Raw genomic sequence first — 25,235 nt, 5'->3', positions numbered from 1 at the left:
AGAAAGAAAGAAAGAAAGAAAGAAAGAAAGAAAGAAAGAAAGAAAGAAAGAAAGAAAGAAAGAAAGAAAGAAAGAAAGAAAGAAAGAAAGAAAGAAAGAAAGAAAGAAAGAAAGAAAGAAAGAAAGAAAGAAAGAAAGAAAGAAAGAAAGAAATTAGGAAAAAAGGAGTTACACAACTGCAAAGTCCACATCCCCAATTTATTTCCCTATCCTGGGCATCCCATGTACCAATCACAGTCCTTTGACCCCTAAAGTAGTGGCAAGAACCTTAAATTCCTATTACCATCAACAAAATAACATTATTTGTGGGAAAAAATGGGAAAGAGATGGAAAAATATTTAAAATACTCATTAAAATCAGAAGTGTGTTGTTGGGGTGTTGTTTTTATGGGAGTTTATTAAAAATTTATCAATTTATTCCTATCCATATCCAAAAAATATTTTAATTTTCTATCACTGTGGTAGCAAAACTTAGAATTTAAGTTGCTGAGTATTGACTGGGGAAATAGTTGAACAATATTTTCTATGTTAAGAGATTGGGATTTTATTGTGCCATAATGCTTAACATCAGAAATTCAGAGAAGCTTGGGATGAACTTCATGAAGAAATGAAGAGTGAATAAAGCAAAATCAAAGAAACAATCTACACAGTCCTAAAATATTAATAATGTAAACAACAATAAATGGAAACACACATCTAATTCATTGCAATATTCCATTATTAGTCCAGGAGAACAGAGACTTCCACAGGTATCTCTCTTCACTAAATATGTCAGGCACTACAGGTGTGAAAAACAAAATGTTTTCAGGTTTTAGTATTAGTTTAGTTTTAGTTTTAGTTCAGTTGCTTGGACAGTTAGTTATGATGTTTAGCAGGGTTTTTTTTTTAACCAGGAAGTTTTCACTAAATGACACAAGATTATTGAGAAGAAGAAACTGTAGTTTCACAAAACCAGTGACTCAGCTACATATGTAATATGAATGGGGGGGGGGGGTAGGGAATGACACCCATTTCTTAAACAAAGAAAAAAACAAATGAAAGTCTGAATACCAATATATGTGAACTCTTGGGTAAACAAAAAATTTCTATCTAATAATTTAGTGAGATCTAGCCTCCCATTTTAAGTTCTTTTGTAAGAGTCCCTGAATCATGTCTTAAAGTTTTGTTATGATTAAGCCAGTAGAACTTGATTAAGCCATGTAACTTGACAACAAATTTATCTCCCTGAAGAACAAGTTGCTATAAAAATCAATTAATTCATCACAAAACTTCCTCCAGAGTAAATTCCTTTTGGAGCTTCACTTTGGAATGGTCCTGGAAATTTGATCTATATAAGATTAACCCTTCATGGCATGCTATAGTTACATATTGTATATATTCAGAAAATGTTGGAGTCAGAAATAAGGAAAGAGTTCTTAGCAAATCAAAAATTTTTTGATTGAAAAAACCCCTTACTTTTTTGCATGATTTTACCCATTTCTTTCCTTCATCTTCAGTGAAAAAACAAGGGATGGTAGTGCATTTGATTTTTAAAATCTCATCTTTTTAGAGATAGAAGGTACCTTAGAAACAATTATTTCTAACATCTTCATTTAACAGATGTGGAAACTGAGATTTTCCTCAGAGTCACAAAGCTATTAAATATCTGAAACAGGATTGGATAACAGATCTTCCTGACTCCAGGTCCAATGTTTTACCCACTACCCCATATTGTCTCTGTATAAAGTTAATAATTTCTATTCCTCTTTTAAAATGGTGTATGGTTAAGTATCAACACTAACTATTGCATTCCTTACCAAATAAATGAAGTAGAAATTGAAAATATATAAAGAAGTTGTAGTATAATTGAAAACTAATTAGAGCAATTTAAAACATTTGCATGATGATCCTGGTAATACCAGAGGAGCAAAGAAAGCGTAAGTTTTTCACTTGGCAATTTGAATAACCATATTATTCACTTGCTTCATTATATAAGTTTGCATACGTGTTTTGAAAATGTATTCATAATACCCAATTTCTAATTCAATTGTTTCTTATATTTTTTCTATGATCAGTCAGCTTAGCTCAGTAAAATTGAATTAAGTAATGAAAGAGAATTCAATCAAGTCATTTTCCCTCCAGCTCTCTATTCTTCCCATCATGCAATGCTAAATTGAAAGATGAAGGTTTTTCCCATTTTAGGTGATAAATTGCATAAGAAAGAAGTTCTATTTGAATGTGATTTTATGTATGTCTCTTTTATGTTCTACAATATAGATAGTCCTTACTTCATTGTTTGTGTTCAATAATTAATTAACTTATAGTAACACTTATAATGTTAGACATTTGATTTCTAATCCTCAATAAGAATAGATGAGGAAAGGAAAAAACAAAAAGGAGGGATGATTCAATAAGATCTCTATTGCATTTCTAGAAATGAATGTGCATCAGTTTTAAATATTTCCCTTCAAATTCTCCCTTAAAAATAAATTAGTCTATGGATTAATAGTGAGCACTGACATTTCATTTAACTTTTCTTTACCAAAGTTTTAACTTTTATGAAGAGAAAGACTTGGACTAAATAACACTAGTTGACATTTATATAGCACTATAGTGAATGATAAGCCTCCTATATGGTCTTTTTTACCTCTAGTCTCTCCTCTCTATAATCCAACCTCCATATACTTGCCAGAATAATCCTATAGTACAAGTCTGGTCATACCAGATTCATACTCATGAAACAACAAGGGATCCCTAGCTTTAGGAGCAAATATGACAATCTCTATTATTTATTTAGAGTTCTTTGCAACCTGGCTTTGCAACCTTTACCATCTTTATTGCAAATTACTTCATAAATTCTAGACAAATTGACCCTATATTTTTTCCTGTATGCAGCATTGATTCTCTTATCTATAGATATTTTTTAAATTAAAGGTAATAGTCTTTGGTCTTTATTAAAACTCTATAATTTTTTTCTCTGGATACAGATGGTATTCTCCATCACAGATACCCCCAAAATTGTGCCCGATTGTTGCACTGATGAGATGGGCAAGTCCATTAAGGTTGATCATCACCCCCACACTGCTGTTAGGGTGTACAATGTTCTTCTGGTTCTGCTCATCTCATTCAGCATCAGTTCATACAAATCCATCCTGGCTGCCTTGAATTTCCATCCCTCCTGGTTTCTAATAGAACAATAGTGTTCCATCACATACATTTACCACAGTTTGTTACAACATTCCCCAACTAAAGGACATTCACTCAATTTCCAGTTCTTTGCTGCCACAAACAGGGCTGCTATGAATATTTTTGTACAAGTGATGTTTTTACCCTTTCCCATCACCTCTTCAGGGTATAGACCCAGTAGTGGTATTGTTGAATCAAAGGTTATGAACATTTTTGTTGCCCTTTAGGTGTAATTCCTAATCTCTCCAGGTCCAATGAGTTCACAGTTCCACCAACAAAAGATTAGTGTCATAGATTTCCCACATCCCTTCCAGCATTGATCATTGTCCTTTCTAGTCATATTGGTAAGTCTGAGAGGTGTGAGGTCATAGCTCAAAAATGTTTTAAGTTGCATTTCTTTAATAATAAATTACTTAGAGGAATTTTTCATATGACTATGGATTGTATTGATTTCCTCAGCTGTAAATTGACTTTGTATATAATTTGACAATTTGTCAATTGGAGAATGTCTTGCTTTTTTGAAAATTTGACTCAGCTCTTTGTATATTTTAGAAACAAATCCTTTGTCATAAATACTAGTTGTAAAAATTGTTTGCCAGTTTACTACATTTCTGTTGATCTTGGTTAAAGTGGTTTTGTCTGTGCAAAAGCTTTTTAATTTGATGTAATCAAAATTATATAGTTTCTTTTTAGGTTTTTGCAAGGCAAATGGGGTTAAGTGGCTTTCCCAAGGCCACACAGATAGGTAATTATTAAGTGTCTCAGACCAGATTTGAACCCAGGTACTCCTGACTCCAAGGTCGATGCTATCCACTATGCCACCTAGCCGCCCCTAGTTTGTTTTTAATGATGTTCTCCATCTCTTCCTTGGTCATAAACTGCTTCCCTTTCCATGGATCTGACAGTTAAACTATTCCTAGATCCCCAAATTTGGCAATAATTTTTTTAATGTCTAAAACCCATATCCATTTTGATCTTATCTTGGTATAGGGTGTAAAGTGTTGGTCTAATCCAAGTTTCTTCCATACTAACTTACAATTTTCCCAACAGGTTCTATTGAAAAAAGACTTTTTATCCCAATAGCTGGACTCTTTGGGTTTATCAAAAAGCAGATTACTATAATCAGTTCCTGCTATTGCACCTAGTCCATTGCACTAATCCACCACTCTTTCTTAGCCAATACCAGACAATTTTGATGACTGATGTTTTATAATATAATTTTAGATCTGGTAGAAAATCCTTCTTTTGTACTTTTTTTCATTAAATCCCTGGAGATTCTTGACTTTTTATTTCTCTATATGAATTTACTTTCAATTTTTTCTAACTCATTAAAGTAATTTTTTTGGAATTCTGATTGGTAGGGCACTAAAAAGGTAATTTAATATTGGTAGAATTGTCATTATTATTATATTAGGCCAACTTATCCATGAGCAATTGATATTTGCCCAGTAATTTAAATCTGATTTTACTTGTGTGAGAAATGTTTTGCAATTGTTTTCAAAATTTTTTGAGTCTGCCTTGCCAGGTAGACTCCCAGGTCTTTTATATTGTCTGAACTTACTTTGAATGGTGATTTCTCTTTTTAGCTCTTTCTTCTGTATCTTGCTAGTCATATATAGAAATGTTGAGGATTTATGAGGGTTTATTTTATATCCTGCTACTTTGTTAAAGTTGCTAATTATTTCTAGTAGTTTTTTAGATGATTTTATGGATTTTTCTAGCTATACTATCATGTCATCTGCAAAGAGTGAGAGTTTTGTCTTTTCGGTCCCAATTCTAATTCCTTAAATTTCTTTTTCTTCTTTTACTGTTGAAGCTAACATTTTTAATATGATATTGAATAGTAGTGGTGATAATGGGCATCCTCGTTTCACCCCAATCTTATTGGAAATGCCTCTAGCCTATACCCATTACAAATAATCCTTGTTGATGGTTTCAGATAGATACTTCTTATTATGCTAAGGAACAATCCATTTATTCCTATGTGCTTTGATATTTTTAGTAGGAATGGGTGTGAGATCTTGTCAAAAACTTTTTCAGCATCTCTGGATTTAATCATATGATTTCTGATGAGTTTGTTATTGATATAATTAATTATACTGACAGTTGTTCTAATATTGAACCAACCCTGTATTCCTGCAATAAACCCTACTTAGTCATAATATATTATCCTAGTGATAACTTGTTGTAGATCTTTTGCTAAGATTTTATTTAAGATTTTTGCATCTATATTCATCAGGGAGATAGGTGCATAATTTTCTTTCTCTGTTTTAACTCTTCCTGGTTTAGGTATCAGCACCATATTGGTGTCATATAAAGACTTAGGCACAGTTCTGTCTTTACCTATTTTTCCAAAGAGTTTATATAGAACTGGAACCAGTTGTTCCTTATATGTTTGATAGCATTCACTTGTGAATCCATCTAGCCCTGGAGATTTTTTCTTCAATAATGGTTTGTTGAATTTCTTTTTTCTGCAATAGGGATATTTGAGTATTTAATTTCCTCTTCATTTAACCTGGGAAACTTATATTTTTATATATATATTCATCCATTTCACTTAGATTATCAAATTTATGGGCATAGAGTTGGGCAAAATAATTCCAAATTATCACTTTAATTTCATCCTCATTGATGGTTTGTTCACCTTTTTTCAATTATGATTCTAGCAATTCGGTTGTCTTCTTTCTTTGTTGAATCAAATTGACCAGAGGTTTATTGATTTTATTTTTTTCATAAAACTAACCCTTGGTTTTATTTATTAGTTCAATAGTTTTCTTGCTTTCCATTTTATTAATTTCTCCTTTAATTTTCAGGATTTCTAATTTGGTATTTAATTGGGGATTTTTCCTTTTGCTGTTTCTCTAAATTTTTTTTGTTGCATATTTAGTTCATTGATTTCCTCTTTCTCTCTAATTTATTCATGTAAGCATTTAAAGATATAATATATCCCCTGTTATTGGTATGTTATTTCATTATTGTCATTATCTAGGATGAAATAATTAATTCATTCTGTAATTTGCTTTTTTATCCAGTCACTCTTTAAAAGGAGCTTATTTAGTTTCCAATTAGTTCTGGGTCTATATCTCCCTGGCCCAATATTGCATATGATTGTTATTGCATTATGATCTGAGAAAGATGTATTCACTATTTCTGCCTTTCTGCAAGTGATTATTAGATTTTTATGTCCTACTACATGGTCAATTTTTTGTAGTTGCCATGTACTGCAGAAAAGAAGGTATTCCTTTCTATCCTCATTCAATTTCCTCCATAGGTCTATTATGCTTAGGTTTTCTAACAATCTATTTACTTCCTTAACTTCCTTCTTGTTTATTTTATGGTCAGATTTATCTAAATCTGAGAGCAGGAGTTTGACCCCACTAGTAGAGTTTTGCTTCCTAAATCTTCCTGTAACTCCTTCAATTTTTCCTCTAAGAATTGGGATGCTATACCATTGGGTGCTTTTTTCACTTTAGCTGAAGCAAAATATATTTTGCTCCAACCTTTTACCTTTACTCTATATGTATCTCTCTGCTTCAAATGAGTTTCTTGTAAGCAGCGTGTTGTATGATTCTGATTTTTAATCCACTCTGCTAATTGCTTACATTTTAAGGGAGAGTTCATTCCATTCACATTCAAAGTTATAAATACTAACCTTTTATTGCCCTTCATGTTATCTTCCCTCTGTTTGTATTTTCTTCCTTTTTTTCCCTTTATCCATATTCCCCATGATTTTGTTACTGACTACCACCACCTTCCGTGTGTTTACCCTCCTATATGCAACCCTCGCCCCTTTCTTTCCCCTTTCTCTTTGCCCCTTCTTTATTCCCTTCCTTCTGTTTTCTTCTTTTCCTCCACCTCCATTTTCCTCCTTTTAATGCTTTAAAGGTAAGATAAGTTTCTTAACTTAACTGAGTATATGTATGTATGTTAACTTTAAACCAAATTTGATGAGATTAAGTTTCAGGCAGTTCTCACCTCCTCCCTTATTCCCCTCTATTGCAATAGGTCCTTTATACCTCTTTATGTAATGATATTTACCCCCATTCAATCTTCATCCTCCTGTCTCCTCACTGTCCCCTCACCCTTTTTAAGGAGGTATTATTTTTAAATCATTCTATCTGAGTCACAGAAAAGTCATGAATGTCCATCAATTCTGGCTAAAGTATATCCTCTCTAATAGAATTACAGTTATTGAGAGTTAGTCTTTCTCTCAGGTAGGGATATAGCCAGTTTCATCTTATTGGATAGCAGGGTTTTTTTATCCCCCCCCCATTTTTAACCTTTTCATGTGTCTCTTGCATCTCCTGTTTGAAGTCCAAATTTTCTATTAAGTTCTTTTCTTTTCATCAGGAAAAGTTGGAAGTCTCCTATTTCATTAAATGTCCATCTTTTCCCCTGGAAGAGAAGGCTCAGCTTTGCTGGGTAGTGGATTCTTGGCTGCATTCCAAGCTCCCTTGCTCTTTGGGATATCTTGTTCCAGACCCTTTGATCCCTTAATGTTGATGCAACCAGGTCCTGTGTAATCCTTGCTATGACTCCTTGGTATCTAAATTGTTTCTTTCTGTCTGCTTGCAGGATTTTCTATTTTATCTGATAGCTCTGGAATTTAGCCAAAATATTCCCTGTTGTTTTCATTTTGGGATACCTTTCAGGATGGGATCGATGAATTCTTTCAATAACTATTTTGCCCTCTATTTCTATGATATCAGGGCAGTTTTCCCACTAAATTCTGTAATATTAAGTCCAGGATGTTTCTCTCTTCAATATTTTCAGGAAGACATAATTCTCAGGTTGTCCATTCTTGATCTGTTCTCAAGGTCAGTGGTTTTCTGATTAGGTATTTTACATTTTCTTCTATTTTTTTTCAATTTTTTGATTTTGTTTAACAGACTCTTGCTATCTCAGGAAGTCATTAGTTTCCACAGACTCAATTTTTTAAGAGAAGAATTTTCTTCATTTACATTTTGTAACACTATTTCCAATTGGTCAATTCTATTTTTGAAAGAGTTTTCCATTTGAACAATTGAGGTTTTGAGAAAATTATTTTCTTTTTGCATTTGTCCAATTGTATTTCCAAGGATTTGTTTTCTTGGTGCAAGGTGTTAATTTTCTCTCCCAAATTTTCCAATTGATTTTTAAACTCCTTCCTATTTTCTTCAAGGAGGTCTTTCTGTGCTGGAGACCAAATCATATTCTCCTCAGAGATTCAAGGTCTCTCTGAGTTAAGGTCTTTTCCTTCTAGGAAATTTTCTATGAACCCTCCTTTCACTGGTGTTTCTACATTTTCCTAAAATCTTGTGTTGAGGGAGGGGTTGGTACACAGAGGTTTTTGGGATTCCTAGAGGTTTTACTCACTGGGTTTAGTAACTCCAAGTGGGCTGGCCAGTAGGGGGTGTGGTTGCTTTCTCTAGAGTTTATGTGACCTTGATTTGAGGTCCTCTCCCTTAATCTTCAGGGGGTGATTAAAGGTGCAGAATGCTTTTATCTTTGAACAATGGTGAGTTATGCCCTGGGGCAAGGTAATTACTCTCCCTATTCACAGCTGAGGGAGCTCTGCTGCTCATACCTGAGCCTTGTCCAGGTGGGGGTAATTGTTTTTGTTCTGGGAAGAGTCTTCAGCTGAAATGAAGGTATGGACTCTGAGTTCCTCCAGACCAGAAGAGCTCAGGGATTGAAGTCTGCAACTCTGCAATTTATTCTTATGTCCAATCCTTAGTCTCTAAAAGTTCCTTCAAGAGTAATTTTGAGTGCCTGCTCTAATTTCATTATACTCTATTCTCAATTTCTATCCTACCAGTTCCATTCAGTATTGCCTTGTTCTCTCAATTCCCATGAGTCCTCATCCTATGTATTAGCATTCACATCTTGCTAAACTTTAATCTTGTATTACCCTTCTCATCTCCTTCCTCTTCTTCTATTCATATGCTGAGAAATGAAGTTTTAGGAACCATGCAATGAAATCAATAGAGTTCATTACAAATATAAATTTTTTAGTTTCAATTGGGTATTTAATTAAATGATCAATTCTTTCATTCTTCCCTAATTAATTCTTTTTAAAAACATACTTTTATATTTCTGATTCTACTCTTTTTTTGTTTTGTTTTGTTTTTTTTGTCAAGGTAATGGGTTTAAATGACTTGCACAAGGTCACACAGTTATTAGAACAGAAAAAAAATTTTTTTTGCAAGGCAATGGGGTTAAGTGGCTTGCCCAAGGCCACACAGCTAGGTAATTATTAAGTGCCTGAGGCTGGATTTGAACTCAGGTACTGCTAACTCCAATGCTCTATCCACTGTGCAACCTAGCCACCCAGAAAAAAATATTTTAATGGATATTAATTTCATGTGATACTTTCATCCCTATCCTACTTGTCTGTGCCTCCACTAAGTAAAAATTAATAATTTTGTGCATTTTCTTTTAAAAGTTTCAGCAACTTGTTTTTCTTTCTCTTAGAAAATAGGACTGCTATCTTTGCCCTTCACCACTCTTGACCTCCCAATTCTTTCACAAATGAAAAATTGAAAAACAAAATATTTCTAACAAATAAAGTGAAGCCAAAAAATTGATACTTCAGCATTAATAAAAGTATTGGCCATGATTATTAGTTATATATTTTCCAACATCCCCTTCTTTTATACTTTTTTTCCTCTTGCTCTCCCTTCTCACATTATAAAGAAGAAAATGATGAAAGAGGTGGTCTCAAAATTAGAGATATAGTATTGATTTGCTTTGCTTTTGTTCCTCTGACCTCTTCCCTTACTCTCCTCCAGGATAAGGTGACATGGATACTTTCATTTTGATCTATTCTAAACAATTCACCATGGAAATATGGAGTTGGAAATGATACCTCATCATCTCTCTCTCTCTCTCTGAATCTACTTCGATTTTGTTCCTTCTTCTTTGACCCAGGAGAATTAAAATAATTCCAAAAGTATTTCAAAGCAAAGTTGCTTGTGGATGTACCATGGTATGTATTAATCCCTTTGTCCAGTCCAGAAGAAAGTGAGATTCATGATAAAATCTGCCCATTCAAGTATCTATGAACTTAGATTAAATGAGACAATCAGCCCCATTCTCTCTTTCCCTAGAAAATTCCATTTCCCCTATTTTTATCTTTAAAAATTCATCAAAACATAACAAAACCACTCCTGGTTTTTTATTTAATTCTCTCTATGATCCTTTGAATCTTCACTTAGTTATCAATATATAAATATATAAAATTAACTAACAGCTCTTCATTTCCTATTTAGATATTTGTTTTTATTCAGGGGACTATTGAAAATAATTTAAAGATATTTTGCCCAGTCCTTGACTTTTTTCTTATTTCCCTAGTTTCTAACTTCTCTTCTGATTCCTCTTCTCATCTTTCCCTTCTTGATACTTGTCCTTCTTCATACTTGATACTTTCATTTGTTTTTAGCTTTCTTAGCTTTTTTCCCTCTCTTCTTTATACTTTTTTTGACATGATTTTTTTTCAAAAAGGATAATGGGAATTAAAAGCCAAAATCAAATTCTAATTTAGTTTCTGATATTGAGAAAAGACCAGGGCACGATCAATTCAATCCATTAAGCAAAAATTAATATTTAAACTAAATACTACTTTCTTCTTTATGTCCATATTAAAATAAACACTCATACTGCAATCTGCTAGAAATTCTTATTATTTTAGGATGGATCTAGGATATAGCTTTCTTGACTGAAAAATCTATTTTGATTTTTGTCTTGGTCTCTTGAATGCTTAGAGCTATGATTGTGACATAAAAGGGAATGGTAGAAGGGCAATGGAGGACTGATAAAAAGGAGATTATATTGAGGAAGACAATAATCAGGAGTAAAAACTGTTGTGAGGAAACAAGGGAAAGTAGCATAAAAGCAAGCACCATTAGTTAATAGAACAGTACTGAATTGGATGAACTCAGCCATAAAATGGAAAGAGATAGAATGGATTAAAAACCAGAATCCTATAATATGCTGTTTACAAAACACATTTGAAACAGAGAAATATATACAGGGTAAAAGTAAGTAACTTGGACAGAATTTATTATACTTCAGCTGAACTAAAGAAAACAGAGGTAGCAATCATGATCTCAGGCAAAACAAAAATAGATCTAATTAAAAGAGAGAAGAAAGGAAACTATAGCATGTTGAAAGGTATTACAAAATTGAAGTCATGTCAAAACTAAAAATAAATGCAACACATAATATAACATCTTAAATTTTTGAAGATTGGAACAGTGATACATTGCTGGTGGACTTGTGAACAGATCCAGTCTTTCTGGAGAACGATATTGGAACTATGCCCAAAGAGCAATAAACCTCTTTCTACCCTTTGACCTATCAATTCCAATTCTTAGTCTATATCCAGAAGAAATTATAAAAAATGGGAAAAATCATACATGTTCCCAAAATATTCATAGCAGCTCTTTTTGTAGTGGCAAAGAATTGGAAATTGAGCTGATGACCATCAATTGGGGAATGGCTAAACAAGTTATGGTATATGAAAACTATGGAATTGTTCTATTGTTCTATAAGAAACCATACATATTTGGACTCTACAAAAGCATGGAATGACTTACTGGTTCTGAGGAGAACAATGTACACATCAACAACAGCATTGTGAGATGAACAACCTTGATGGAAGCAGCTCCTCTCAGCAGTCTACAGAGCTAAGATAACTATATTTGACTAGCTATAAAGGATATTAGCCCCATCCAGAGGAAGAAAAACAAAATAAAAGTAAACACACAGAAAAAAACAACCCCTCTTAATCTGATGAACACAACAATAGTTATCTCTTATGTGTTTCTTTCCCTTAATCCTAATTCTTCATGTCAAAAATTATTAATTTGTAAACATGTTCAAAATATATATATATGTAAATGCTAACCTGTTTCCTGCTGAGGGGAAGGGGGTGGAAAGGGTGAGTGGAGGAAAATTTTATAACTTAGAAATATGCATGTGAAACTGCCCTGATATCATGGAATCGGAGGGCAAAGTAGATATTGAAAGAGTACATCGATGCCCACCAGAAAAAAATCCTAAAATGAAAACATCAAGGAATGTTGTGGCCAAACTCCAGAACCATCAAATAAAAGAGAAAATCCCTCAAGCAACCAGAAAGAAACCATTTAAATATCAAGGATCCACAGTAAGGATCAAACAGGACCTAGATGCATCAACATTAAGGGATTGAAGGGCCTGGAATGAGATATTTCGAAGGGCAAGGGAGCTTGGAATGCAGCCAAAAACTCACTATCTTGCTAAGCTAAGTCTTCTATTCCAGGGAAAAAGATGAACATTTAACAAAATGGAAGAATTCCAAAAATTACTGATGAAAAGAGCAGAGCTAAACAGACAATTTGGACATCAGACAGGAGGTTCAAGAGATGCATGAAAAGGTTAAAAAAAAGGGAGGGAGCAGTAAAAGGAAAAAAAATGATATCCAGTAAGTTGAAACTGGCTATATCGCAGCATGGGGTAAAAAAGATTCTCATAAATCTTGAGAACTGTAACTCTAACAGAGAGAATATACCTAGCCAGAAATGATGGACATTCATTACCTATACATGAGACTGCTATCTAAAGAGATGTAACTGATTTTAACCCCACTTGGGAGAAAGACTTTAATAACTTTCAGGAATTTTGACTCTATTCGAAAGAATATACTGAACTAGACACTCAGAATTTTCTATAGCTTAGATAGAAGGATCTAGAAAACACTACCTCCTTAAAAAGTGGGACAGGAAAGAGATGGGAGCAGGGAGGGGATTGAATGGGGTAAATCTCATTACACTAAGAGGTACAAAAAACCCCATGGTAATAGAGTGGAAGAAGGGAGCAGATAAGATATACCTGAATCTTCTTCTCATCAGACTTGTCTTAAAGTCAACCTACACATGCTCAGTTAACTTATAAAACATCTAACCTTTCAAGTATTAAAAGGGGGGAAAGGGGAGGGGGGACAGAGAAAGGGAAGGGGAGTGGGGGAAATAACAAAAGGAAGGGAAGGAAAAAGGGAAAGGGGAAAGAAAGGGGAGGGGGTGATATAGGAGGACAAACACACTGAAAGGGGTGGTATTCAGAAACAAAATACTGGGGAATATGGATAAGGGGAGGTGGGAAATGGGGAAAAATACTGAGGGAAGATAGCACAGAGGGAAATAAAGAATTAGTAATAGTAACCTAGAATGTGAATGGGATGAACTCTCCCTTAAAACATAAACAATATGCTGCTTACAAGAAACTCATTTGAAGCATTATAGAATAAAGGTAAAAGGTTGGAGCAAAATATATTTTGCTTCAGCTGAAGTAAAAAAAAGCAGTGGTAGCAATCATTATCTCAGACAAAGCAGCAGCAAAAATAGATAGCATTAAAAGAGATAAGGAAGGAAACTCTATCCTCCTAAAAGGTACCATAGACAATAAAGTCATTTCAATACTGAATATATATTCACCCAGTGGGACAGCACCCAAATTCTTAGAGGAGAAGCGGAAAGAATTATAGGAAGACATAGACAGCAAAACTCTACTAGTAGGAGACCTCAACCTCCTGCTATCATATCTATATAAATTGAAACATAAAATAAAAAAGAAAGAAGTTAAGGAGGTAAATAGATTGTTAGAAAAATTAGATATGGTAGACTTATGGAGGAAACTGAATGGGGATAGAAAGGAATATACCTGTTTCTCTTCAGTACATGGAACTTATACAAAAATTGACCGTGTACTAGGACATAAAAACATAATGATAAACTGCAGAAAGGCAGAAATAGTGAATACCTCTTTCTCAGATCACAATGCAATAAAAGTCATATGCAATACTGGGCCAAGGAGATATAGACCCAAAACAAAATGGAAACTGAATAACCTCATTTTAAAAAATGAGTGGAACAAAAACCAAATTATAGAAAAGATTAACCATTTTATCCTAGATGATGATAATAATGAAACACCATACCAAAACCTATGGGATTCATTTAAAGCAACTCTCAGGGGATATATTATAGCTCTAAATGCTTACATGAATAAATTGGAGAAAAATGAAATCAATGAACTAAACATGCAACTAAAAAAATTAGAGAAAGAACAAATAAAAAATCCCCAATTAAATACCAAATTATAAATTCTGAAAATTAAAGGAGAAATTAATAAAAGCAAAAGCAAAAAAATTATTGAATTAAAAAATAAAACCAAAATTTGGTATTATGAAAGAACCAATAAAATTGATAAACCTCTGGGCAACTTGATTAAAAAAAGAAAGAAAAAAACCAAAGTGCTTTTATCATAAATGAAAAAGGTGAACTCACCACCAATGAGGAGGAAATTAAAGTAATAATTCAAAATTATTTTGCCCAACTCTATGCCAATAAATTTGATAATCTAAGTGAAATGGATGAATATTTACAAAAATATAAGTTGTCCAGGTTAAATGAAGAAGAGATTAAATACCTAAACAACACTATCTCAGAAAAATAAATTCAACAAGCCATCATTGAACTCCCTAAAAAAAATCTCCAGGACCCGATGGATTCACAAGTGAATTCTACCAAATATTTAAGGAACAATTGGTTCCAATTATATATAAACTCTTTGGAAAAATAGGGAAAGGTGGAACTCTGCCTAACCCTTTCTATGAAACCAATATGGTGCTGTTACCTAAACCAGCAAGACTTAAAACAGAGAAAGAAAATTGTAGACCTATTTCCCTGATGAATATAGATGCAAAAATCTTAAATAAAATCTTACCAAAATGATTACAAGTTATCAAAAGGATAATGCATTATGATCAAGTAGAATTTATTCCAGGAATGCAAGGTTGGTTCAATATTAGGAAAACTATTAGTATACTCAATTATATCAACAACAACAAATCTATCAGAAATCATATGATCATATCAATAGATAATGAAAAAGCTTTTGACAAAATACAGCATCCATTCCTATTAAAAACACTAGAGAGTATTGGAATAAATGGACTGTTCCTTAAAATAATTAGCAGTATCTATCTGAAACCATCAACAAGCATTATATTCAATAGGGAGAGGCTAGAGGATTTCCCAATAAGATCAGGGATGAAACAAGGGGGCCCATTATCACCACTACTATTCAATATTGTATTAGAAATGTTAGTGTCAACGTTAGAGAAGAAAAAGAAATTGAAGGAATTAGAATTGGGAAGAAAGAGACACAACTCTCACTCTTTGCAGATGACATGATGGTCTCCCTAGAGAATCCCAAGAAATCATCCAAAAAAACTACTGGAAACAATTAGCAATTTTAGCAAAGTTGGAGGTTATAAAATAAACCCTCATAAATCCTCAACTTTTCTATATATGTCTAGCAAGATACAGCAGTAAGAGCTAGAAATAGAAATCCCATTCAAAGTAACATCAGATAATATAAAATACTGGGGAGTCTATTTGCCAAGACAGACTCAGAATCTTTTTGAAAACAATTATAAAACACTTCTCACACAAATTAAATCAGATTTAAATAACTGGACAAATATCAACTGCTCATGGATAGCGAGAGCTAATATAATAAAAATGACAGTTCTACCAAAACTAAACCATCTGTTTAGTGCCCTACCAATCAAAATTCCAAAAAATTACTTTAATGAGTTAGAAAAAATTGTAAGTAAATTCATATGGAGAAATAAAAAGTCAAGAATTGCCAGGAGCTTAATGAAAAAAAAGTGCAAAAGAAGGAGGCTTAGCTCTACCTGATCTAAAATTATATTATAAAGCATCAGTCATCAAAACTGTTTGGTATTGGCTAAGGAATAGAGTCGTAGACCAGTGGAATAGACTAGGTGTAAAAGCAGGAGATGATTATAGTAATCTGCTGTTCGATAAACCCAAAGAGTCCAGCCAATGGGATAAAAACTTACTCTTTGATAAAAACTTCTGGGATAATTGGAAGTTAGTATGGAAGAAACTTAGATTAGACCAACACCTAACACCCTTTACCAAGATAATATCCAAATGGTTACAGGACTTAGACATAAAAATCAATACTGTAAGCAAATTAGAAGATCAAGGACTAGTTTACCTGTCAGATCTATGGAAAGGAGAGCAGTTTATGACTAAGGAAGAGTTGGAGAACATCACCAAAAACTAATTAGATGATGTTGATTACATTCAATTAAAAAGCTTTTGCACAGATAAAACCACTGTAACAAAGATCAAAAGAAATGTAGTAAATTGGGAAACAATCTTTACAACTAGTGATTCTGACAAAGGACTCATTTCTAAAATATACAGAGAACTGAGTCATAGTTTTAAAACAAAAATCCATTCCCCAATTGACAAATGGTCAAAGTATATGCAAAGGCAATTTACAGATGAGATCAAAGCAATTCATAGCCATATGAAAAAATGCTCTAAATCATTAATTATTAGAGAAATGCAAATTAAATCTTCTCTGAGGTACCACCTCACACCTCTCAGATTGGCCAATATGACCAGAAAGGATAATGATCATTGTTGGAAGGGTTGTAGGAAATCTGGAACACTATTAAACTGTTGGTGGACCTGTGAATTCATCCAACCCTTCTGGAGAGCTATTTGGAACTACGCCCAAATGGCAACAAAACTGTGCATACCCTTTGACCCAGCAATACCACTACTGGGTATATATCCTGAAGAGATGATGAAAAAGGGTAAAAACATTGCTTGTACAAAAATAGTTATAGCATCCCTGTTTGTGGTGGCAAAGAATTGGAAATCAAATAAATGTCCTTCAATTGGGCAATGGCTTATCAAACTGTGGTATATGTATGTCATGGAATACTATTGTTCTACTAGAAACCAGGAGGGACAGGATTTCAGGGAAGCCTGGAGAGATTTGCATGAACTGATGCTGATTGAGATGAGCAGAAGCAGAAAAACATTGTATAACCTAACAGCAACATGTGAGTGATGATCAACCTTGAAGGACATGCTCATCCAATCAGTGCAACAATCGGGAACAATTTTGGGCTGTCTGCAAAGGAGAGTATCCAGTTAAGGAGCTGTGGAGTTTGAACAAAGTTCAAGGACTATTCCCTTTAAATTAGCACAAAAGAGATATCTTATTGTCTGATCTTGTTACCTTTTAGAATTCTTGTCTCTTCTCTAAGGATATGAGTTCTCTCTCATCACACTCAATTTGCATCAAGGTACAACATGGAAACAAAGTAAAGACTGACAGATTGCTTTCTGGGGTGGGGGGGGGAAGTAAGATTGGGGCGAAATTGTAAAACTCAAATACTATATTTTAATAAAAATTAATTAAAAAAGAAATATGCATGTGCAAATGAATAAAAATTAATTAATTAATTAAAGTAAATAAATATATTTTTTGAAGAAGTCAAATGAATTGCAGGAAGAAAACTTGATTGGGGGGAACCTCAACTTTTCTCTCTCAGAACTACATAAATCTAACCAAAAAATAACTTGAAAGAAGCTAAGGAGATGAATAAAATTCTGGGTAAGATAGATGTGATAAGTTCTTGGAAAAAACTGAATAGGAATAGAAAGGAATGTAAATTTTTCTCAATAGTACATGGCACCTACACAAAAATTGATCATGAATTAGGTCATAAAAATCTCACAAATACATGCAGAAAAACAGGAATAGTAAATGCATCCTTTTCAGATTATAGTGCAATAAAAATTGCATGCAATAATGAAAAATGAAGAGATTGAAATTTAATTTGAAATTAATCAAATCTAAAAAAGTGGTTCATAGAAAAATTCATAAAAGTAATCAATTATTTCATTAAAGAAAATGACAACAATGAGGCAACATACCAAAAGTTATGGAGCAGCCAAAGTGGTAGTTAGAGAAATATCTTTATCTTTTAATGCTTCTATTAGTAAAATAAAAAAGCAGAAAAATTAATTGAGTATTCCACTAAATTAAAACTAGAAAAAGAGCAAATCCACATCATATGGGAAATTCTGAAAATCAAAGAAAAGATTAAAAAAATTGAAAGTAAGAAAACCATTGAACAAATAAATAAAATTAGAAGCTGTGATTATGAAAAAAGCAATTATATATATATATATATATATATATATTTGATTAATTTGATTTTGAAAAGGAATAAAAAGACCAAATTTCTAGCTTCCAAAATCAACCTGGTAAATTTCCCACCAAAGAAGAGGAAACCAAGACAATCTCTGAAGCTATTTCCCTAATTATATATCAATATATTTGACAATCTGAATCAAATGGATGAATGTCTACAAAATTCTAAATTATCAAGATTAACAGAAGACATAAAATACTTAAATAATTCTGTCTTAGAATAAATAAATTGAACAAGCAAGTAATGAATATCCTAAGGAAAATAACCCTCATGACCAAATGGATTCAGAAGCAAATTCTACCAACATTTAAAGTATTATTAATTCCAATACCAATATAAACTATTGGTAAAAATAGGGGAAGAAGGCCTCCTACCAAATTCCCTTTACAACATAAATATGGTGCTGATACATGAATCAGGCAAAGTCAAAAAAGAAAAAGAAAATTAAAGAAAATGTTAGCAAAGAGTTTATAGCAATATATCACAAGAATAATGCACTGTGACCATGAGGAACTATACCAAAACTGGTTCAATATTAGGAACACTATCAGCATAATTGACTATTTCAATAATAAAAGCAGCAAAAATCATATGATTATTTCAATTGATGCAGAAAAAAAGTCTCTGAGAAAATACAGCACCCATTCTTATTAAAATAAAAAACACTAATCAGGACTTAGAAAATTAATAATTGCCTAGCTTTGTGACCTTGGGCAAGTCACAACCCCATTGTCTTACAAAAAGTCAAAATAGTAGAATAAATAGATTTTACTCTAAAATGAAAAATCAATGAAATAAAAAATAAAAAGTAATATTTATCTAAAATCATCACTAAGCATTATTTGTACTAGGATAAGTTAAAAGTCTATCCAGTACAATCAGAGGGGAAGCAAGGATGCCCATTATAACCTCTATTATTTAATATTGCACTAGATATTCAGCTGTAACAATCATAAAATTAAATAAGTTAATGAAATTAGAATAGACAAAGAGGAAACGAAATTATTCCCCCTTGAAGATGATATGATGCTAAAATTAGAGAATCCAAGAAACAGTACTTGAAATTATGAATTTTAGTAAAGTTGCAGAATACAAAATAAACATCAATCATCATCATTTCAATTATTAAGAAAGTCTACAGCAAGAGAGAGAAAGAGAAATTTCATTTGAAATGCTTGGAGACAATACAAAATACTTAGAAATCTTACTGTTAAGGTAAACCCCACAACCATATGAACACAACTATAAAACATTTCTCATAGTAAGTCAGATCTGAGCCAATAGAATAAAAATGATAATTCAATTTAAAATAATCTAATTTTTCATTGTCATTTTTAATCAAAGAATCAAGAAATATTATAGAACTAAAAATAATAAATTTCATCTGGAAGAAAAAAAAGGTTGAGAATATCAAGGGAATCTATGCAAAAAAATGTGAAAGAAGATATTAATCATGTCAGTTCTCAAAAAACCCAGGAATTATCAAATCAATCTAGTACAGTTTAAGAAATAAGAGTGCTGCACTTCTGGCCAAGTTGGCCTCAAAAACAACATGAAAGAAACTTCTTAACAGAAATTCAATCAATAAACCCCAGAAAGAGAAGTTAGGAGAAGAACTCCTACCACAAAGGTCTGTCTCAGGGGACCATGGGTGAACTGGGAGACAAGAGCAGAGGGTCAGCACGGGCAAAGCAACTGGGGAAAGCCAGAGGGCCAGGCTCAGCTGCAGAGATGTTGGTGAGTGTTGGGTGTGAGATCCAACTTTAGCTGAGGAGTCTTTGGCCTGGGGAGAGGAGTTAACTATTGGTGAGGATGAGTTCCAGCACAGACTTTCAGAGCATTCCTGGACAACAACCAGCTTGATTGATAAACCTCAGGTCAATTTGATTAAAAAAAACAGAAAGAAGAAAACCAAGTTGCTGTATTATAAATGAAAAAAGTGAATTTACCACCAATGAGGATGAAATTAAAGTTATAATTTGGAATTATTTTGCCCAACTCTATGCTAATAAATTTGACAATCTAAGTGAAATGGATGAATATTTACAAAAATATAAGTTGCCCAGATTAGAAGAGGAAATTAAAAACCTAAATAACCCTATCTCAGAAAAAGAAATTCAACAACATTATTGAACTTCTGAAGAAAAAAATCTCCAGATCCGGATGGATTCACAAAACAAATGGTTCCAATTCTATATAAATTCTTTGGAAAAATAGGTGAAGATGGAACTCTGTCTAATTCTTTCTATGACACCAATATTGTGCAGTAAGAGTTAAAACAGAGAAAGAAAATTATAGACCTATCTCCCTGATGATATAGATGCAAAAATCTTAAATGCCAAGGTAGACTCAAAAACTTTTTGAAAACAATTACAAAACACTTCTCACACAAATAAAATCATATTTAAATAACTGGGCAAAGAGCAACTGTTCATGGATAGGTCAAGCTAATATAATAGAAATGACAATTCTGCCAAAACTCAACTGCTTGTTTAGTACCCTACCAATCAAAATTCCAAAAAATTACTTTAATGAATTAGAAAAAGTTGTAAGTAAATTTACATGGAGAAATAAAAAGGTGGCCTTACCAGATCTAAAATCATATTATAAAGCATCAGATATCAAAACTATCTAGCATTAGCTAAGAAATAAAGTGGTGGATCAGTGGCGTAGACAAGGTACAATAATAGCAGGAAATGATTATAGTAAGCTGCTGTTTGATAAACCCAAAGAATCCAGCTATTGGGATAAAAACTCTCTTTAATAACAACTATTGGGAAAATTGGAAGTTAGTATAGAAGAAACTTAGATTAGACCACCTCACAACCTATACCAAGGCAAGATCAAAATGGACAGGGGATTGTAAGCAAACTAGAAGATGAAGGAGTAGTATACCTGACAGATCTATGGAAAGGGAAGCAAGTTTATGACCAAGGAAGAGATGGAGAACATCATTAAAAACAAACTACATAATTTTGATTACATTACATTAAAAAACTGTTGCACAGACAAAGCCACTGTAACCAAGATCAAAAGAAATGTAGCAAATTGGAAACAATTTTTATAACTAGTGTTTCTGACAAATGACTCATTTTTAAAAATATACAGAGAACTGAGTCAAATTTTCAAAAGAACAAGTCATTCCTCAATTGACAAATGATCAAAGGATATGCAAAAGCAATTTACAGCTGAGGAAATCAATACAATCCATAGTCACATGAAAAATTGCTCCAAATCATTACTTATTAGAGAAATGCAAATTAAAGCATCTCTGAGATACCACCTCACACCTCTCAGACTGGCTAATATGACCAGAAAGTACAATGTTCAATGCTGGAAGGTATGTAGGAAATCTGGGACACTAATACATTGTTGGTGAAGTTGTGAACTCATCCAACATTTCTGGAGAGCAATTTGTAATTACACCCAAAAGGCAAAAAAATGTGCATACCTTTTGATCAAACAATACCACTACTGGTTCTATAACCTGCACAGATTATGAAAAAGGGTAAAAACATCACTTACACAAAAATATTCCTAGCAGTCCTGTTTGTGGTGGCTAAGAATTGGAAATTAAGTGACTGTTCTTCATTTGGGGAATGGCTTAACAAACTGATAGAACACTATTGTTCTATTAGAAACCAGGAGGGATGGGAATTTAGAGAAACCTGGAAGGATTTACATGAATTGATGCTGAATGAGATAAGCAGAAACAGAAAAACACTGTATACCCTAGCAGCAACACGGGAGTGATGATCAACCTTGATAGACTTGCTCATTCTATCAGTGCAACAACCATGGACAATTTTGGGCTATCTGCAATGGAGAATACCATCTCTATTGAAAGAAAGAATTGTGGAGTTTGAACAAAGATCAAAGATTGTTACTTTCAATTTAGAAAAAGAAAAACCATCATCTTATTAATGTCATCTTGATATCTCTTAAACTTTATTTTTATTCCTTAAGGATATGATTTCTCTCTCATCACATTCAGCTGAGATCAATGTGTACCATGGAAACAATGTAAAGCCTAACAGAATGCCTTCTGTGGGGGGTTGGGGGAGGGAAGCAAGAATGGGGGAAAATTGTAAAACTCAAAATAAATAAAACCTTTCAAAAAAAAAAGAAATGAGTGCTGATTCCATAGAGTAAATGATGTACAAGTTACATACAATATGACTATAGTCATTAGGCAATACCACTGATAAATCTATATCTTAAAGATATACAAAAAAGTTGGAAAAGAACCTATTTGTGCAAAAATATTTATAGCAGTTCTTTGTGTTGTGATTAAGAATTAGAAATTAAAAGGATGCCCATCAGTTGGAGAATGGCAAAATAAATTATGGTATATGATTATAATGTAATATTAGCAAGATGATTTCAGAAAAAATCTGGAAAGACTTACATAAACTGTCACATTAGTGGAGTGAGAATAACCAAAGGAACAATGTATACAGTTAACAGCAATATTATTTAATGAAAAACTGTGAATTACTTAGCTATTCTCAGAAATGCAATAATCCAAGAAAATCCCAAAGGACTAATGACAAAGTATACTATCTGCCTCCAAAGAAAGACATGACATTTTTTTAATATAGACTAAAACATTATTTTTCATTGTTTCTTTTTTTCCTTTATTAGTCTGTTCAAATTGACTAATATGGAAATATTTCACATAAATTCACCCACATAAATTTTATATGATTGCTTACCATCTCAGGGAATAGATAGGGGAAGCAGATAAGGATGACATTTGAAAGTCAAAATTTTATGTAAAAAAGGTTTATAAAAATTAAAAATTGCCCCTGGAAAAATAATTTGCAGGATTTTCTCTTTTATCTGATGGTTCTGGAATTTAGCCACAACATTCCTTGGTGCTTTCATTTTAGGATCTCTTTCTACTTTTCCCTCTGGTTCCATCACTAGATCCTGTAAAATTAAATCCAGGTTTTTTTTTTCTCTTAAATGTTTTCAGGAAGTCCAATAATTCTCATTTAAGAGAAAAAAAAACCTGGACTTATTCTCATGGTCAGTGGTTTTGCTGATGAGTTATTTTACTTTTTCTTCTATTATTCCTATTTTTTGATTTTCTTTAACAGGTTCTTGCTGGCTCATGAACTCATTAGTTTCCGCACACTCCATTCTTTTTTTTTTATTTAGAGAGGAGTTTTCTTCATTTACCTTTTGTAACTCCTTTTCCAATTGGTAAATTCTACTTTTGAAAGAGCTTTCCATTTGACCAATTGAGCTTTCAAGAGAATTATTTTCTTTTTGTATTTGCCCAATTGAGCAACTGAGAGAATTATTCTCATTTTGTATTTGTCCAATTGAGGATCTGAGAGATTTATTCTCATTTTTTTATTTGTCCAATTGTATTTTCCAATGATTTGCTTTCTTGTTGCAAGGTGTTAAATGACTCTCCCAAATTTTTCAAGATTTTTAAACTCCTTCCTTATTTCTTCAAGGAAATCTTCCTGTACTGGAGACCAGATCATATTCTCCTCAGAGGTTCTAGGTCTCTCTGAGTTAGGGTCTTTTCCTTTTAAGAATTTTTCTATGGATCCACCTTTCTACTGACCTTTCTTCATTTTGCTGAGACCTTGAGTTGAGGAGGGGCTGGTTCACAAAGGTTTGGTGTTGGGATCCCTAAAGGCTTTATTCACTGAGTGCAATATCTCCAGCTGGCCAGTAGGGGTGTTAGAGGATTTGCTCACTGATGCCATTTCTCTGGCTGTTCAATAGGAGGTGCTGGTTGCTTTCTCTGGAGTGTCTGTGACCTTGATTGAGGCCTTCTCCCTTAGCCTGGAGGGAGTGATTGAAGCTGTTAAATCCTTTTGCCTTCAATCAATGGTGGGCTTTACACTGGGGTGAGGTCATCCCTCTCTATATTGTCAGCTGGGCTGGTTCTTGTGCTCACACACTTGTGCCTGGGGCAGAAGTAGTCTGTAATTGTGTTTGTTCTAGGAAGAGGCCTCAGCTGCAATGGAGGTGTGGACTCAGAGTTCCCCAGAGTTTCTCAGAGGATTCCAGGGATGATGTCCACAGTTCTCCTGAACCAGAACTCTCTCCTCAGCCCTGTTGGCAAGCTCCAGAGGGTCAGCGCCAACACCAATGCATCTGCTCCCTAGTTGACTCAGGCTCCTGGGGCTCCAACACCTCCACTAATCAGGCTGCTCTGTGGCTGATCTGCCCTCTGCTCCTAGACTCACCCAGGACTGTAGAAAACAAATCCTGAGGTAGATGTTCTTTCTCCTGGCTTTTCTTTCTAGGTTTTGTGGATCAGATTTCTGTTAAGAGGTTTATTTCATATCATAAATGGGGAAAGATCAGGAAACTGTAGAACTCTGCCTGTCTTCTCTCTGCCATCTTGGCCAGAAGTCTGGAATAATAATTTGATAAATATTTATCTCTTGGAGTTTTAATTCTCCAAAATTATTTCATCCATTTTAACATTGATCTTTTATTTTAATCACTGATAATGTTTAAAAAAGGTACAATGACATTTTTAGAAAACACTGTGGACTATTTGTTTTAATGGATCAGTGCTTTGATTACTCTAGTTTCTTTTAATACCCAGATAGTTGTGACAATAGCAGCAATATGACTCAAATGATGTATTCTTCTTTTCTGTTTTCTTATGATATCTTCCTAGAAATTTAACATATATATTTCATATGTATGTGCCTATATATGAATAAGTCACACTTATACAAATAATTTATCACATATATATATATATATATATATGTTAAATTATAGGTAGTATTTTGGAGAATTAGTAATTTTTTAAAAGTATCAAAAATGCTTTTTATAAATCTTTGGAAGAAGACCATAACATCTGGTAGGTGCTGCCATGACATGCTTATGAATTAGATTTGAGTGTGGAGATACTGTTCTGTCAATAGCCTCACTCTCTCCTCTAGGACCATCTGGATCCAGTGGCCAGATATGAATCAAAACAACTAGAGATGGCCCTGGGTGTAAGGCAATCAGTG

This window comes from Macrotis lagotis, chromosome 3 (genome assembly GCF_037893015.1).
Source record: "Macrotis lagotis isolate mMagLag1 chromosome 3, bilby.v1.9.chrom.fasta, whole genome shotgun sequence".
NCBI lineage: Eukaryota > Metazoa > Chordata > Mammalia > Peramelemorphia > Peramelidae > Macrotis > Macrotis lagotis.
This window is presented reverse-complemented; position numbering follows the sequence as displayed.